This window comes from Paroedura picta, chromosome 7, assembly GCF_049243985.1.
Source record: "Paroedura picta isolate Pp20150507F chromosome 7, Ppicta_v3.0, whole genome shotgun sequence".
Taxonomy (NCBI): domain Eukaryota; kingdom Metazoa; phylum Chordata; class Lepidosauria; order Squamata; family Gekkonidae; genus Paroedura; species Paroedura picta.
This window is the reverse complement of record NC_135375.1, coordinates 116,936,953-116,951,925: the sequence shown is the minus strand read 5'-3', so window position 1 is coordinate 116,951,925 and position 14,973 is coordinate 116,936,953.

Sequence of the window (14,973 nt, the reverse complement as noted above, 5' to 3'; positions counted from 1 at the left end):
CTCTCCACTTTCTCTGTGGAGGTTGGCCCACTGTCTGACTTATAATGTTTTAGAGATTCTCCTCCCACCCCATAACAAGGCCAGTAAGCGGCATCCCTTCCTCTCCAGGCAACAGAGGTGAGTTCTTTGTGATGTCATGTCCGTTGCTCTCCACTTTCTCTATGGAGGTAGGTCCACTGTCTGCCTTATAATGTTTTTAGAGTCCCTCCCCCCCCATAACAAGGCCTGTAAGCGGCATCCATTCCTCTCCAGGCAACAGAGGTGAGCTCTTTGTGATGTCATGTCCATTGCTCTCCACTTTCTCTGTGGAGGTAGGCCCACTGTCTGACTTATAATGTTTTTAGAGTCCGGGCCCTCCTTAACAAGGCCTGTAAGCGGCATCCCTTCCTCTCCAGGCAACAGAGGTGAGCTCTTTGTGACGTCATGTCCGTTGCTCTCCACTTTCTCTGTGGAGGTTGGCCCACTGTCTGACTTATAATGTTTTTAGAGTCCGGGCCCTCCTTAACAAGGCCTGTAAGCGGCATCCCTTCCTCTCCAGGCAACAGAGGTGAGCTCTTTGTGATGTCATGTCCGTTGCTCTCCACTTTCTCTGTGGAGGTAGGCCCACTGTCTGACTTATAATGTTTTTAGAGTCCTGGCCCTCCTTAACAAGACCTGTAAGCGGCATCCCTTCCTCTCCAGGCAACAGAGGTGAGCTCTGTGTGATGTCATGTCCGTTGCTCTCCACTTTCTCTGTGGAGGTTGGCCCACTGTCTGACTTATAATGTTTTTAGAGTCCGGGCCCTCCTTAACAAGGCCTGTTAGCGCCATCCCTTCCTCTCCAGGCAACAGAGGTGAGCTAATTGTGACGTCATGTCCGTTGCTCTCCACTTTCTCTGTGGAGGTAGGCCCACTGTCTGACTTATAATGTTTTTAGAGTCCGGGCCCTCCATAACAAGGCCTGTAAGCGGCATCCCTTCCTCTCCAGGCAACAGAGGTGCGCTCTTTGTGATGTCATGTCCGTTGCTCTCCACTTTCTCTATGGAGGTAGGTCCACTGTCTGACTTATAATGATTTTAGAGCCCCCCTCCCCCCTCCCCATAACAAGGCCAGTAAGCGGCATCCCTTCCTCTCCAGGCAACAGAGGTGAGCTCTTTGTGACGTCATGTCCGTTGCTCTCCACTTTCTCTATGGAGGTAGGTCCACTGTCTGACTTATAATGTTTTTAGAGTCCGGGCCCTCCTTAACAAGGCCTGTAAGCGGCATCCCTTCCTCTCCAGGCAACAGAGGTGAGCTCTGTGTGATGTCATGTCCGTTGCTCTCCACTTTCTCTGTGGAGGTTGGCCCACTGTTTGACTTATAATGTTTTTAGAGTCCGGGCCCTCCTTAACAAGGCCTGTAAGCGCCATCCCTTCCTCTCCAGGCAACAGAGGTGAGCTCTTTGTGACGTCATGTCCGTTGCTCTCCACTTTCTCTGTGGAGGTAGGCCCACTGTCTGACTTATAATGTTTTTAGAGTCCGGGCCCTCCTTAACAAGGCCTGTAAGCGGCATCCCTTCCTCTCCAGGCAACAGAGGTGAGCTCTTTGTGATGTCATGTCCGTTGCTCTCCACTTTCTCTGTAGAGGTAGGTCCACTGTCTGACTTATAATGTTTTTAGAGTCCGGGCCCTCCTTAACAAGGCCTGTAAGCGGCATCCCTTCCTCTCCAGGCAACAGAGGTGAGTTCTTTGTGATGTCATGTCCGTTGCTCTCCACTTTCTCTATGGAGGTAGGTCCACTGTCTGACTTATAATGTTTTAGAGCCCCCCTCCCCCCCCCCATAACAAGGCCAGTAAGCGGCATCCCTTCCTCTCCAGGCAACAGAGGTGAGCTCTTTGTGACGTCATGTCCGTTGCTCTCCACTTTCTCTATGGAGGTAGGTCCACTGTCTGACTTATAATGTTTTTAGAGTCCGGGCCCTCCTTAACAAGGCCTGTAAGCGGCATCCCTTCCTCTCCAGGCAACAGAGGTGAGCTCTTTGTGATGTCATGTCCGTTGCTCTCCACTTTCTCTATGGAGGTAGGTCCACTGTCTGACTTATAATGTTTTTAGAGTCCGGGCCCTCCTTAACAAGGCCTGTAAGCGTCATCCCTTCCTCTCCAGGCAACAGAGGTGAGCTCTTTGTGATGTCATGTCCGTTGCTCTCCACTTTCTCTGTGGAGGTTGGCCCACTGTCTGACTTATAATGTTTTAGAGATTCTTCTCCCACCCCATAACAAGGCCAGTAAGCGGCATCCCTTCCTCACCAGGCAACAGAGGTGAGTTCTTTGTGATGTCATGTCCGTTGCTCTCCACTTTCTCTATGGAGGTAGGTCCACTGTCTGCCTTATAATGTTTTTTTAGAGTCCCTCCCCCCCCATAACAAGGCCTGTAAGCGGCATCCCTTCCTCTCCAGGCAACAGAGGTCAGCTCTTTGTGATGTCATGTCCATTGCTCTCCACTTTCTCTGTGGAGGTAGGCCCACTGTCTGACTTATAATGTTTTTAGAGTCCTGGCCCTCCTTAACAAGGCCTGTAAGCGGCATCCTTTCCTCTCCAGGCAACAGAGGTGAGCTCTGTGTGATGTCATGTCCGTTGCTCTCCACTTTCTCTGTGGAGGTAGGCCCACTGTCTGACTTATAATGTTTTTAGAGTCCGGGCCCTCCTTAACAAGGCCTGTAAGCGCCATCCCTTCCTCTCCAGGCAACAGTGGTGAGCTCTTTGTGACGTCATGTCCGTTGCTCTCCACTTTCTCTGTGGAGGTTGGCCCACTGTCTGACTTATAATGTTTTTAGAGTCCGGGCCCTCCTTAACAAGGCCTGTAAGCGCCATCCCTTCCTCTCCAGGCAACAGAGGTGAGCTCTTTGTGACGTCATGTCCGTTGCTCTCTACTTTCTCTGTGGAGGTAGGCCCACTGTCTGACTTATAATGTTTTTAGAGTCCGGGCCCTCCTTAACAAGGCCTGTAAGCGGCATCCCTTCCTCTCCAGGCAACAGAGGTGAGCTCTTTGTGATGTCATGTCCGTTGCTCTCCACTTTCTCTGTAGAGGTAGGCGCACTGTCTGACTTATAATGTTTTTAGAGTCCGGGCCCTCCTTAACAAGGCCTGTAAGCGGCATCCCTTCCTCTCCAGGCAACAGAGGTGAGCTCATTGTGATGTCATGTCCGTTGCTCTCCACTTTCTCTGTGGAGGTTGGCCCACTGTCTGACTTATAATGTTTTAGAGATTCCCCCCCCCCCATAACAAGGCCAGTAAGCGGCATCCCTTCCTCTCCAGGCAACAGAGGTGAGCTCTTTGTGATGTCATGTCCGTTGCTCTCCACTTTCTCTATGGAGGTAGGTCCATTGTCTGACTTATAATGTTTTTAGAGTCCGGGCCCTCCTTAACAAGGCCTGTAAGCGGCATCCCTTCCTCTCCAGGCAACAGAGGTGAGCTCTTTGTGACGTCATGTCCGTTGCTCTCCACTTTCTCTATGGAGGTAGGTCCACTGTCTGACTTATAATGTTTTTAGAGTCCCTCCCCCCCATAACAAGGCCAGTAAGCGGCATCCCTTCCTCTCTAGGCAACAGAGGTGAGCTCTTTGTGATGTCATGTCCGTTGCTCTCCACTTTCTCTGTGGAGGTTGGCCCACTGTCTGACTTATAATGTTTTAGAAATTCCCCCCCCCCCATAACAAGGCCAGTAAGCGGCATCCCTTCCTCTCCAGGCAACAGAGGTGAGCTCTTTGTGATGTCATGTCCGTTGCTCTCCACTTTCTCTGTGGAGGTTGGACCACTGTCTGACTTATAATGTTTTTAGAGTCCCCCCCCTCCTTAACAAGGCCTGTAAGCGGCATCCCTTCCTCTCCAGGCAACAGAGGTGAGCTCTTTGTGATGTCATGTCCCTTGATCTCCAATTTCTCTATGGAGGTAGGTCCACTGTCCGACTTATAATGTTTTTAGAGTCCGGGCCCTCCTTAACAAGGCCTGGAAGCGGCATCCCTTCCTATCCAGGCAACAGAGGTGAGCTCTTTGTGATGTCATGTCCGTTGCTCTCCACTTTCTCTGTGGAGGTTGGCCCACTGTCTGACTTATAATGTTTTAGAAATCCCCCCCCCCCATAACAAGGCCAGTAAGCGGCATCCCTTCCTCTTCAGGCAACAGAGGTGAGTTCTTTGTGATGTCATGTCCGTTGTTCTCCACTTTCTCTGTGGAGGTTGGACCACTGTCTGACTTATAATGTTTTTAGAGTCCCCCCCCTCCTTAACAAGGCCTGTAAGCGGCATCCCTTCCTCTCCAGGCAACAGAGGTGAGCTCTTTGTGATGTCATGTCCGTTGCTCTCCACTTTCTCTGTGGAGGTTGGACCACTGTCTGACTTATAATGTTTTTAGAGTCCCCCCCCTCCTTAACAAGGCCTGTAAGCGGCATCCCTTCCTCTCCAGGCAACAGAGGTGAGCTCTTTGTGATGTCATGTCCCTTGCTCTCCACTTTCTCTATGGAGGTAGGTCCACTGTCTGATTTATAATGTTTTTAGAGTCCGGGCCCTCCTTAACAAGGCCTGTAAGCGGCATCCCTTCCTCTCCAGGCAACAGAGGTGAGCTCTTTGTGATGTCTGGTCCATTGCTCTCCACTTTCTCTGTGGAGGTTGGCCCACTGTCTGACTTATAATGTTTTAGAGATTCTCCCCCCCCCCCATAACAAGGCCTGTAAGCGGCATCCCTTCCTCTCCAGGCAACAGAGGTGAGTTCTTTGTGATGTCATGTCCGTTGCTCTCCACTTTCTCTGTGGAGGTAGGCCCACTGTCTGACTTATAATGTTTTTAGAGTCCGGGCCCTCCTTAACAAGGTCTGTAAGCCGTATCCCTTCCTCTCCAGGCAACAGAGGTGAGCCCTTTGTGACGTCATGTCCGTTGCTCTCCACTTTATCTGTGGAGGTAGGCCCACTGTCTGACTTATAATGTCTTAGAGATTCCCCCCCCCCCCATAACAAGGCCAGTAAGCGGCATCCGTTCCTCTCCAGGCAACAGAGGTGAGTTCTTTGTGATGTCATGTCCGTTGCTCTCTACTTTCTCTATGGAGGTAGATCCACTGTCTGACTTATAATGTTTTTAGAGTCCCCCCCCCCCCCCATAACAAGACCAGTAAGCGGCATCCCTTCCTCTCCAGGCAACAGAGGAAAGCTCTTTGTGATGTCATGTCCGTTGCTCTCCACTTTCTCTATGGAGGTAGGTCCACTGTCTGACTTATAATGTTTTTAGAGTCCGGGCCCTCCTTAACAAGGCCTGTAAGCGGCATCCCTTCCTCTCCAGGCAACAGAGGTGAGCTCTTTGTGATGTCATGTCCGTTGCTCTCCACTTTCTCTATGTAGGTAGGTCCACTGTCTGACTTATAATGTTTTTAGAGTCCGGGCCCTCCTTAACAAGGCCTGTAAGCGGCATCCCTTCCTCTCCAGGCAACAGAGGTGAGCTCTTTGTGATGTCTGGTCCATTACTCTCCACTTTCTCTGTGGAGGTTGGCCCACTGTCTGACTTATAATGTTTTAGAGATTCTCCCCCCACCCCATAACAAGGCCAGTAAGCGGCATCCCTTCCTCTCCAGGCAACAGAGGTGAGCTCTTTGTGATGTCATGTCCGTTGCTCTCCACTTTCTCTGTGGAGGTTGGCCCACTGTCTGACTTATAATGTTTTAGAGATTCTCCCCCCCCCCATAACAAGGCCAGTAAGCGGCATCCCTTCCTCTCCAGGCAACAGAGGTGAGTTCTTTGTGATGTCATGTCCGTTGCTCTCCACTTTCTCTGTGGAGGTAGGCCCACTGTCTGACTTATAATGTTTTTAGAGTCCGGGCCCTCCTTAACAAGGCCTGTAAGCGGCATCCCTTCCTCTCCAGGCAACAGAGGTGAGCTCTTTGTGACGTCATGTCCGTTGCTCTCCACTTTCTCTGTGGAGGTAGGCCCACTGTCTGACTTATAATGTTTTAGAGATTCCCCCCCCCCATAACAAGGCCAGTAAGCGGCATCCGTTCCTCTCCAGGCAACAGAGGTGAGTTCTTTGTGATGTCATGTCCGTTGCTCTCTACTTTCTCTATGAAGGTAGGTCCACTGTCTGACTTATAATGTTTTTAGAGTCCCCCACCCCATAACAAGGCCAGTAAGCGGCATCCCTTCCTCTCCAGGCAACAGAGGTGAGCTCTTTGTGATGTCATGTCCGTTGCTCTCCACTTTCTCTATGGAGGTAGGTCCACTGTCTGACTTATAATGTTTTTAGAGTCCGGGCCCTCCTTAACAAGGCCTGTAAGCGGCATCCCTTCCTCTCCAGGCAACAGAGGTGAGCTCTTTGTGATGTCATGTCCGTTGCTCTCCACTTTCTCTATGGAGGTAGGTCCACTGTCTGAGTTATAATGTTTTTAGAGTCCGGGCCCTCCTTAACAAGGCCTGTAAGCGGCATCCCTTCCTCTCCAGGCAACAGAGGTGAGCTCTTTGTGATGTCTGGTCCATTGCTCTCCACTTTCTCTGTGGAGGTTGGCCCACTGTCTGACTTATAATGTTTTAGAGATTCCCCCCCCCCATAACAAGGCCAGTAAGCGGCATCCCTTCCTCTCCAGGCAACAGAGGTGAGCTCTTTGTGATGTCATGTCCGTTGCTCTCCACTTTCTCTATGGAGGTAGGTCCACTGTCTGACTTATAATGTTTTTAGAGTCCGGGCCCTCCTTAACAAGGACTGTAAGCGGCATCCCTTCCTCTCCAGGCAACAGATGTGAGCTCTTTGTGATGTCATGTCCGTTGCTCTCCACTTTCTCTGTGGAGGTTGGCCCACTGTCTGACTTATAATGTTTTAGAGATTCTCCCCCCACCCCATAACAAGGCCAGTAAGCGGCATCCCTTCCTCTCCAGGCAACAGAGGTGAGTTCTTTGTGATGTCATGTCCGTTGCTCTCCACTTTCTCTGTGGAGGTTGGCCCACTGTCTGACTTATAATGTTTTAGAGATCCCCCCCCCCCATAACAAGGCCAGTAAGCGGCATCCCTTCCTCTCCAGGCAACAGAGGTGAGCTCTTTGTGATGTCATGTCCGTTGCTCTCCACTTTCTCTATGGAGGTAGGTCCACTGTCTGACTTATAATGTTTTTAGAGTCCGGGCCCTCCTTAACAAGGCCTGTAAGCGGCATCCCTTCCTCTCCAGGCAACAGAGGTGAGCTCTTTGTGATGTCATGTCCGTTGCTCTCCACTTTCTCTGTGGAGGTTGGACCACTGTCTAACTTGTAATGTTTTAGAGATTCTCCCCCCACCCCATAACAAGGCCAGTAAGCGGCATCCCTTCCTCTCCAGGCAACAGAGGTGAGTTCTTTGTGATGTCATGTCCGTTGCTCTCCACTTTCTCTGTGGAGGTTGGACCACTGTCTGACTTATAATGTTTTTAGAGTGTCCCCCCCCTCCTTAACAAGCCCTGTAAGCGGCATCCCTTCCTCTCCAGGCAACAGAGGTGAGCTCTTTGTGATGTCATTTCCGTTGCTCTCCACTTTCTCTGTGGAGGTTGGCCCACTGTCTGACTTATAATGTTTTAGAGATTCCCCCCCCCCATAACAAGGCCAGTAAGCGGCATCCCTTCCTCTCCAGGCAACACAGGTGAGCTCTTTGTGATGTCATGTCCGTTGCTCTCCACTTTCTCTGTGGAGGTTGGACCACTGTCTGACTTATAATGTTTTTAGAGTCCCCCCCCCCCATAACAAGGCCAGTAAGCGGCATCCCTTCCTCTCCAGGCAACAGAGGTGAGCTCTTTGTGATGTCATGTCCGTTGCTCTCCACTAACTCTATGGAGGTAGGTCCACTGTCTGACTTATAATGTTTTTAGAGTCCGGGCCCTCCTTAACAAGGCCTGTAAGCGGCATCCCTTCCTCTCCAGGCAACAGAGGTGAGCTCTTTGTGATGTCATGTCCGTTGCTCTCCACTTTCTCTGTGGAGGTTGGCCCACTGTCTGACTTATAATGTTTTTAGAGTCCCCCCCCCTCCTTAACAAGGCCTGTAAGCGGCATCCCTTCCTCTCCAGGCAACAGAGGTGACCTCTTTGTGATGTCATGTCCGTTGCTCTCCACTTTCTCTGTGGAGGTTGGCCCACTGTCTGACTTATAATGTTTTAGAGATTCCCCCCCCCCCCCGCATAACAAGGCCTGTAAGCGGCATCCCTTCCTCTCCAGGCAACAGAGGTGAGCTCTTTGTGATGTCATGTCCGTTGCTCTCCACTTTCTCTGTGGAGGTAGGCCCACTGTCTGACTTATAATGTTTTTAGAGTCCGGGCCCTCCTTAACAAGGCCTGTAAGCGGCATCCCTTCCTCTCCAGGCAACAGAGGTGAGCTCTTTGTGATGTCATGTCCGTTGCTCTCCACTTTCTCTGTGGAGGTTGGCCCACTGTCTGACTTATAATGTTTTAGAGATTCCCCCCCCCATATCAAGGCCAGTAAGCGGCATCCCTTCCTCTCCAGGCTACAGAGGTGAGTTCTTTGTGATGTCATGTCCGTTGCTCTCCACTTACTCTATGGAGGTAGGTCCACTGTCTGACTTATAATGTTTTTAGAGTCCCCCCCCCCTATAACAAGGCCAGTAAGCGGCATCCCTTCCTCTCCAGGCAACAGAGGTGAGTTCTTTGTGATGTCATGTCCGTTGCTCTCCACTTTCTCTGTGGAGGTTGGACCACTGTCTGACTTATAATGTTTTTAGAGTCCCCCCCACCTCCTTAACAAGGCCTGTAAGCGGCATCCCTTCCTCTCCAGGCAACAGAGGTGAGCTCTTTGTGATGTCATGTCCGTTGCTCTCCACTTCCTCTGTGGAGGTTGGCCGACTGTCTGACTTATAATGTTTTAGAGATTCCCCCCCCCCCCATAACAAGGCCAGTAAGCGGCATCCCTTCCTCTCCAGGCAACAGAGGTGAGCTCTTTGTGATGTCATGTCCGTTGCTCTCCACTTTCTCTGTGGAGGTTGGACCACTGTCTGACTTATAATGTTTTTAGAGTCCCCCCCCCTCCTTAACAAGGCCTGTAAGCGGCATCCCTTCCTCTCCAGGCAACAGAGGTGAGTTCTTTGTGAAGTCATGTCCGTTGCTCACCACTTTCTCTGTGGAGGTTGGCCCACTGTCTGACTTATAATGTTTTTAGAGTCCCCCCCTCCTTAACAAGGCCTGTAAGCAGCATCCCTTCCTCTCCAGGCAACAGAGGTGAGCTCTTTGTGACGTCATGTCCGTTGCTCTCCACTTTCTCTATGGAGGTTGGCCCACTGTCTGACTTACAATGTTTTAGAAATTCCCCCCCCCCCCCATAACAAGGCCAGTAAGCGGCATCCCTTCCTCTCCAGGCAACAGAGGGGAGCTCTTTGTGATGTCATGTCCGTTGCTCTCCACTTTCTCTGTGGAGGTAGGCCCACTGTCTGACTTATAACGTTTTAGAGATTCCCCCCCCCCCCATAACAAGGCCAGTAAGCGGCATCCCTTCCTCTCCAGGCAACAGAGGTGAGTTCTTTGTGATGTCATGTCCGTTGCTCTCTACTTTCTCTATGGGGGTAGGTCCACTGTCTGACTTATAATGTTTTTAGAGTCCCCCCCCCCCATAACAAGGCCAGTAAGCGGCATCCCTTCCTCTCCAGGCAACAGAGGTGAGCTCTTTGTGATGTCATGTCCGTTGCTCTCCACTTTCTCTATGGAGGTAGGTCCACTGTCTGACTTATAATGTTTTTAGAGTCCCCCCCCCTCCTTAACAAGGCCTGTAAGCGGCATCCCTTCCTCTCCAGGCAACAGAGGTGAGCTCTTTGTGATGTCATGTCCGTTGCTCTCCACTTTCTCTGTGGAGGTTGGCCCACTGTCTGACTTATAATGTTTTAGAGATCCCCCCCCCCCATAACAAGGCCAGTAAGCGGCATCCCTTCCTCTCCAGGCAACAGAGGTGAGCTCTTTGTGATGTCATGTCCGTTGCTCTCCACTTTCTCTATGGAGGTAGGTCCACTGTCTGACTTATAATGTTTTTAGAGTCCGAGCCCTCCTTAACAAGGCCTGTAAGCGACATCCCTTCCTCTCCAGGCAACAGAGGTGAGCTCTTTGTGATGTCATGTCCGTTGCTCTCCACTTTCTCTGTGGAGGTAGGCCCACTGTCTTACTTATAATGTTTTAGAGATTCTCCCCCCCCCCATAACAAGGCCAGTAAGCGGCATCCCTTCCTCTCCAGGCAACACAGGTGAGCTCTTTGTGATGTCATGTCCGTTGCTCTCCACTTTCTCTGTGGAGGTTGGACCACTGTCTGACTTATAATGTTTTTAGAGTCCCCCCCCCATAACAAGGCCAGTAAGCGGCATCCCTTCCTCTCCAGGCAACAGAGGTGAGCTCTTTGTGATGTCATGTCCGTTGCTCTCCACTTTCTCTATGGAGGTAGGTCCACTGTCTGACTTATAATGTTTTTAGAGTCCGTGCCCTCCTTAACAAGGCCTGTAAGCGGCATCCCTTCCTCTCCAGGCAACAGAGGTGAGCTCTTTGTGATGTCATGTCCGTTGCTCTCCACTTTCTCTATGGAGGTAGGTCCACTGTCTGACTTATAATGTTTATAGAGTCCGGGCCCTCCTTAACAAGGCCTGTAAGCGGTATCCCTTCCTCTCCAGGCAACAGAGGTGAGCTCTTTGTGATGTCATGTCCGTTGCTCTCCACTTTCTCTGTGGAGGTTGGCCCACTGTCTGACTTATAATGTTTTTAGAGTCCCCCCCCCCTCCTTAACAAGGCCTGTAAGCGGCATCCCTTCCTCTCCAGGCAACAGAGGTGAGCTCTTTGTGATGTCATGTCCGTTGCTCTCCACTTTCTCTGTGGAGGTTGGCCCACTGTCTGACTTATAATGTTTAAGAGATTCCCCCCCCCCCCATAACAAGGCCAGTAAGCGGCATCCCTTCCTCTCCAGGCAACAGAGATGAGCTCTTTGTGATGTCATGTCCGTTGCTCACCACTTTCTCTGTGGAGGTTGGCCCACTGTCTGACTTATAATGTTTTTAGAGTCCCCCCCCCTCCTTAACAAGGCCTGTAAGCGGCATCCCTTCCTCTCCAGGCAACAGAGGTGAGCTCTTTGTGATGTCATGTCCGTTGCTCTCCACTTTCTCTGTGGAGGTAGGCCCACTGTCTGACTTATAATGTTTTTAGAGTCCGGGCCGTCCTTAACAAGGCCTGTAAGCGGCATCCCTTCCTCTCCAGGCAACAGAGGTGAGCTCTTTGTGATGTCATGTCCGTTGCTCTCCACTTTCTCTGTGGAGGTAGGCCCACTGTCTGACTTATAATGTTTTTAAAGTCCGGGCCCTCCTTAACAAGGCCTGTAAGCGGCATCCCTTCCTCTCCAGGCAACAGAGGTGAGCTCTTCGTGATGTCATGTCCGTTGCTCTCCACTTTCTCTATGGAGGTAGGTCCACTGTCTGACTTATAATGTTTTTAGAGTCCGGGCCCTCCTTAACAAGGCCTGTAAGCGGCATCCCTTCCTCTCCAGGCAACAGAGGTGAGTTCTTTGTGATGTCATGTCCGTTGCTCTCCACTTACTCTACGGAGGTAGGTCCACTGTCTGACTTATAATGTTTTAGAGATTCCCCCCCCCCCATATCAAGGCCAGTAAGCGGCATCCCTTCCTCTCCAGGCTACAGAGGTGAGTTCTTTGTGATGTCATGTCCGTTGCTCTCCACTTACTCTATGGAGGTAGGTCCACTGTCTGACTTATAATGTTTTTAGAGTCCCCCCCCCCTATAACAAGGCCAGTAAGCGGCATCCCTTCCTCTCCAGGCAACAGAGGTGAGTTCTTTGTGATGTCATGTCCGTTGCTCTCCACTTTCTCTGTGGAGGTTGGACCACTGTCTGACTTATAATGTTTTTAGAGTCCCCCCCACCTCCTTAACAAGGCCTGTAAGCGGCATCCCTTCCTCTCCAGGCAACAGAGGTGAGCTCTTTGTGATGTCATGTCCGTTGCTCTCCACTTCCTCTGTGGAGGTTGGCCGACTGTCTGACTTATAATGTTTTAGAGATTCCCCCCCCCCCATAACAAGGCCAGTAAGCGGCATCCCTTCCTCTCCAGGCAACAGAGGTGAGCTCTTTGTGATGTCATGTCCGTTGCTCTCCACTTTCTCTGTGGAGGTTGGACCACTGTCTGACTTATAATGTTTTTATAGTCCCCCCCCCCTCCTTAACAAGGCCTGTAAGCGGCATCCCTTCCTCTCCAGGCAACAGAGGTGAGTTCTTTGTGATGTCATGTCCGTTGCTCACCACTTTCTCTGTGGAGGTTGGACCACTGTCTGACTTATAATGTTTTTAGAGTCCCCCCCCTCCTTAACAAGGCCTGTAAGCAGCATCCCTTCCTCTCCAGGCAACAGAGGTGATCTCTTTGTGACGTCATGTCCGTTGCTCAACACTTTCTCTATGGAGGTTGGCCCACTGTCTGACTTATAATGTTTTAGAAATTCCCCCCCCCATAAAAAGGCCAGTAAGCGGCATCCCTTCCTCTCCAGGCAACAGAGGGGAGCTCTTTGTGATGTCATGTCCGTTGCTCTCCACTTTCTCTGTGGAGGTAGGCCCACTGTCTGACTTATAACGTTTTAGAGATTCCCCCCCCCCCCCATAACAAGGCCAGTAAGCGGCATCCCTTCCTCTCCAGGCAACAGAGGTGAGCTCTTTGTGATGTCATGTCCGTTGCTCTCCACTTTCTCTATGGAGGTAGGTCCACTGTCTGACTTATAATGTTTTTAGAGTCCCCCCCCCATAACAAGGCCAGTAAGCGGCATCCCTTCCTCTCCAGGCAACAGAGGTGAGCTCTTTGTGATGTCATGTCCGTTGCTCTCCACTTTCTCTATGGAGGTAGGTCCACTGTCTGACTTATAATGTTTTTAGAGTCCCCCCCCCTCCTTAACAAGGCCTGTAAGCGGCATCCCTTCCTCTCCAGGCAACAGAGGTGAGCTCTTTGTGATGTCATGTCCGTTGCTCTCCACTTTCTCTATGGAGGTAGGTCCACTGTCTGACTTATAATGTTTTTAGAGTCCGGGCCCTCCTTAACAAGGCCTGTAAGCGGCATCCCTTCCTCTCCAGGCAACGGAGGTGAGCTCTTTGTGATGTCTTGTCCATTGGTCTCCACTTTCTCTGTGGAGGTTGGACCACTGTCTGATTTATAATGTTTTAGAGATTCTCCCCCCACCCCATAACAAAGCCAGTAAGCGGCATCCCTTCCTCTCCAGGCAACAGAGGTGAGCCCTTTGTGATGTCATGTCCGTTGCTCTCCACTTTCTCTGTGGAGGTTGGCCCACTGTCTGACTTATAATGTTTTAGAGAATCCCCTCCCCCATAACAAGGCCAGTAAGCGGCATCCCTTCCTCTCCAGGCAACAGAGGTGAGCTCTTTGTGATGTCATGTCCGTTGCTCTCCACTTTCTCTGTGGAGGTAGGTCCACTGTCTGACTTATAATGTTTTTAGCGTCCGGGCCATCCTTAACAAGGCCTGTAAGCGGCATCCCTTCCTCTCCAGGCAACAGAGGTGAGCTCTTTGTGATGTCATGTCCGTTGCTCTCCAATTTCTCTATGGAGGTAGGTCCACTGTCTGACTTATAATGTTTTTAGGGTCCGGGCCCTCCTTAACAAGGCCTGTAAGCGGCATCCCTTCCTCTCCAGGCAACAGAGGTGAGCTCTTTGTGATGTCATGTCCGTTGCTCTCCACTTTCTCTGTGGAGGTTGGCCCACTGTCTGACTTATAATGTTTTAGAGATTCTCCCCCCACCCCATAACAAGGCCAGTAAGCGGCATCCCTTCCTCTCCAGGCAATAGAGGTGAGTTCTTTGTGATGTCATGTTCGTTGCTCTTCACTTTCTCTATGGAGGTAGGTCCACTGTCTGACTTATAATGTTTTTAGAGTCCCCCCCCCATAACAAGGCCAGTAAGCGGCATCCCTTCCTCTCCTGGCAACAGAGGTGAGCTCTTTGTGATGTCATGTCCGTTGCTCTCCACTTTCTCTGTGGAGGTTGGCCCACTGTCTGACTTATAATGTTTTTAGAGTCCCCCCCCCTCCTTAACAAGGCCTGTAAGCGGCATCCCTTCCTCTCCAGGCAACAGAGGTGAGCTCTTTGTGATGTCATGTCCGTTGCTCTCCAATTTATCTATGGAGGTAGGTCCACTGTCTGACTTATAATGTTTTTAGAGTCCGGGCCCTCCTTAACAAGGCCTGTAAGCGGCATCCCTTCCTCTCCAGGCAACAGAGGTGAGCTCTTTGTGATGTCATGTCCGTTGCTCTCCACTTTCTCTGTGGAGGTTGGCCCACTGTCTGACTTATAATGTTTTAGAGATTCTCCCCCCACCCCATAACAAGGCCAGTAAGCGGCATCCCTTCCTCTCCAGGCAATAGAGGTGAGTTCTTTGTGATGTCATGTCCGTTGCTCTCCACTTTCTCTATGGAGGTAGGTCCACTGTCTGACTTATAATGTTTTTAGAGTCCCCCCCCCCATAACAAGGCCAGTAAGCGGCATCCCTTCCTCTCCAGGCAACAGAGGTGAGTTCTTTGTGATGTCATGTCCGTTGCTCTCCACTTTCTCTGTGGAGGTTGGCCCACTGTCTGACTTATAATGTTTTTAGAGTCCCCCCCCCTCCTTAACAAGGCCTGTAAGCGGCATCCCTTCCTCTCCAGGCAACAGAGGTGAGCTCTTTGTGATGTCATGTCCGTTGCTCTCCACTTTCTCTGTGGAGGTAGGCCCACTGTCTGACTTATAATGTTTTTAGAGTCCGGGCCGTCCTTAACAAGGCCTGTAAGCGGCATCCCTTCCTCTCCAGGCAACAGAGGTGAGCTCTTTGTGATGTCATGTCCGTTGCTCTCCACTTTCTCTGTGGAGGTAGGCCCACTGTCTGACTTATAATGTTTTTAAAGTCCGGGCCCTCCTTAACAAGGCCTGTAAGCGGCATCCCTTCCTCTCCAGGCAACAGAGGTGAGCTCTTCGTGATGTCGTTGCTCTCCACTTTCTCTATGGAGGTAGGTCCA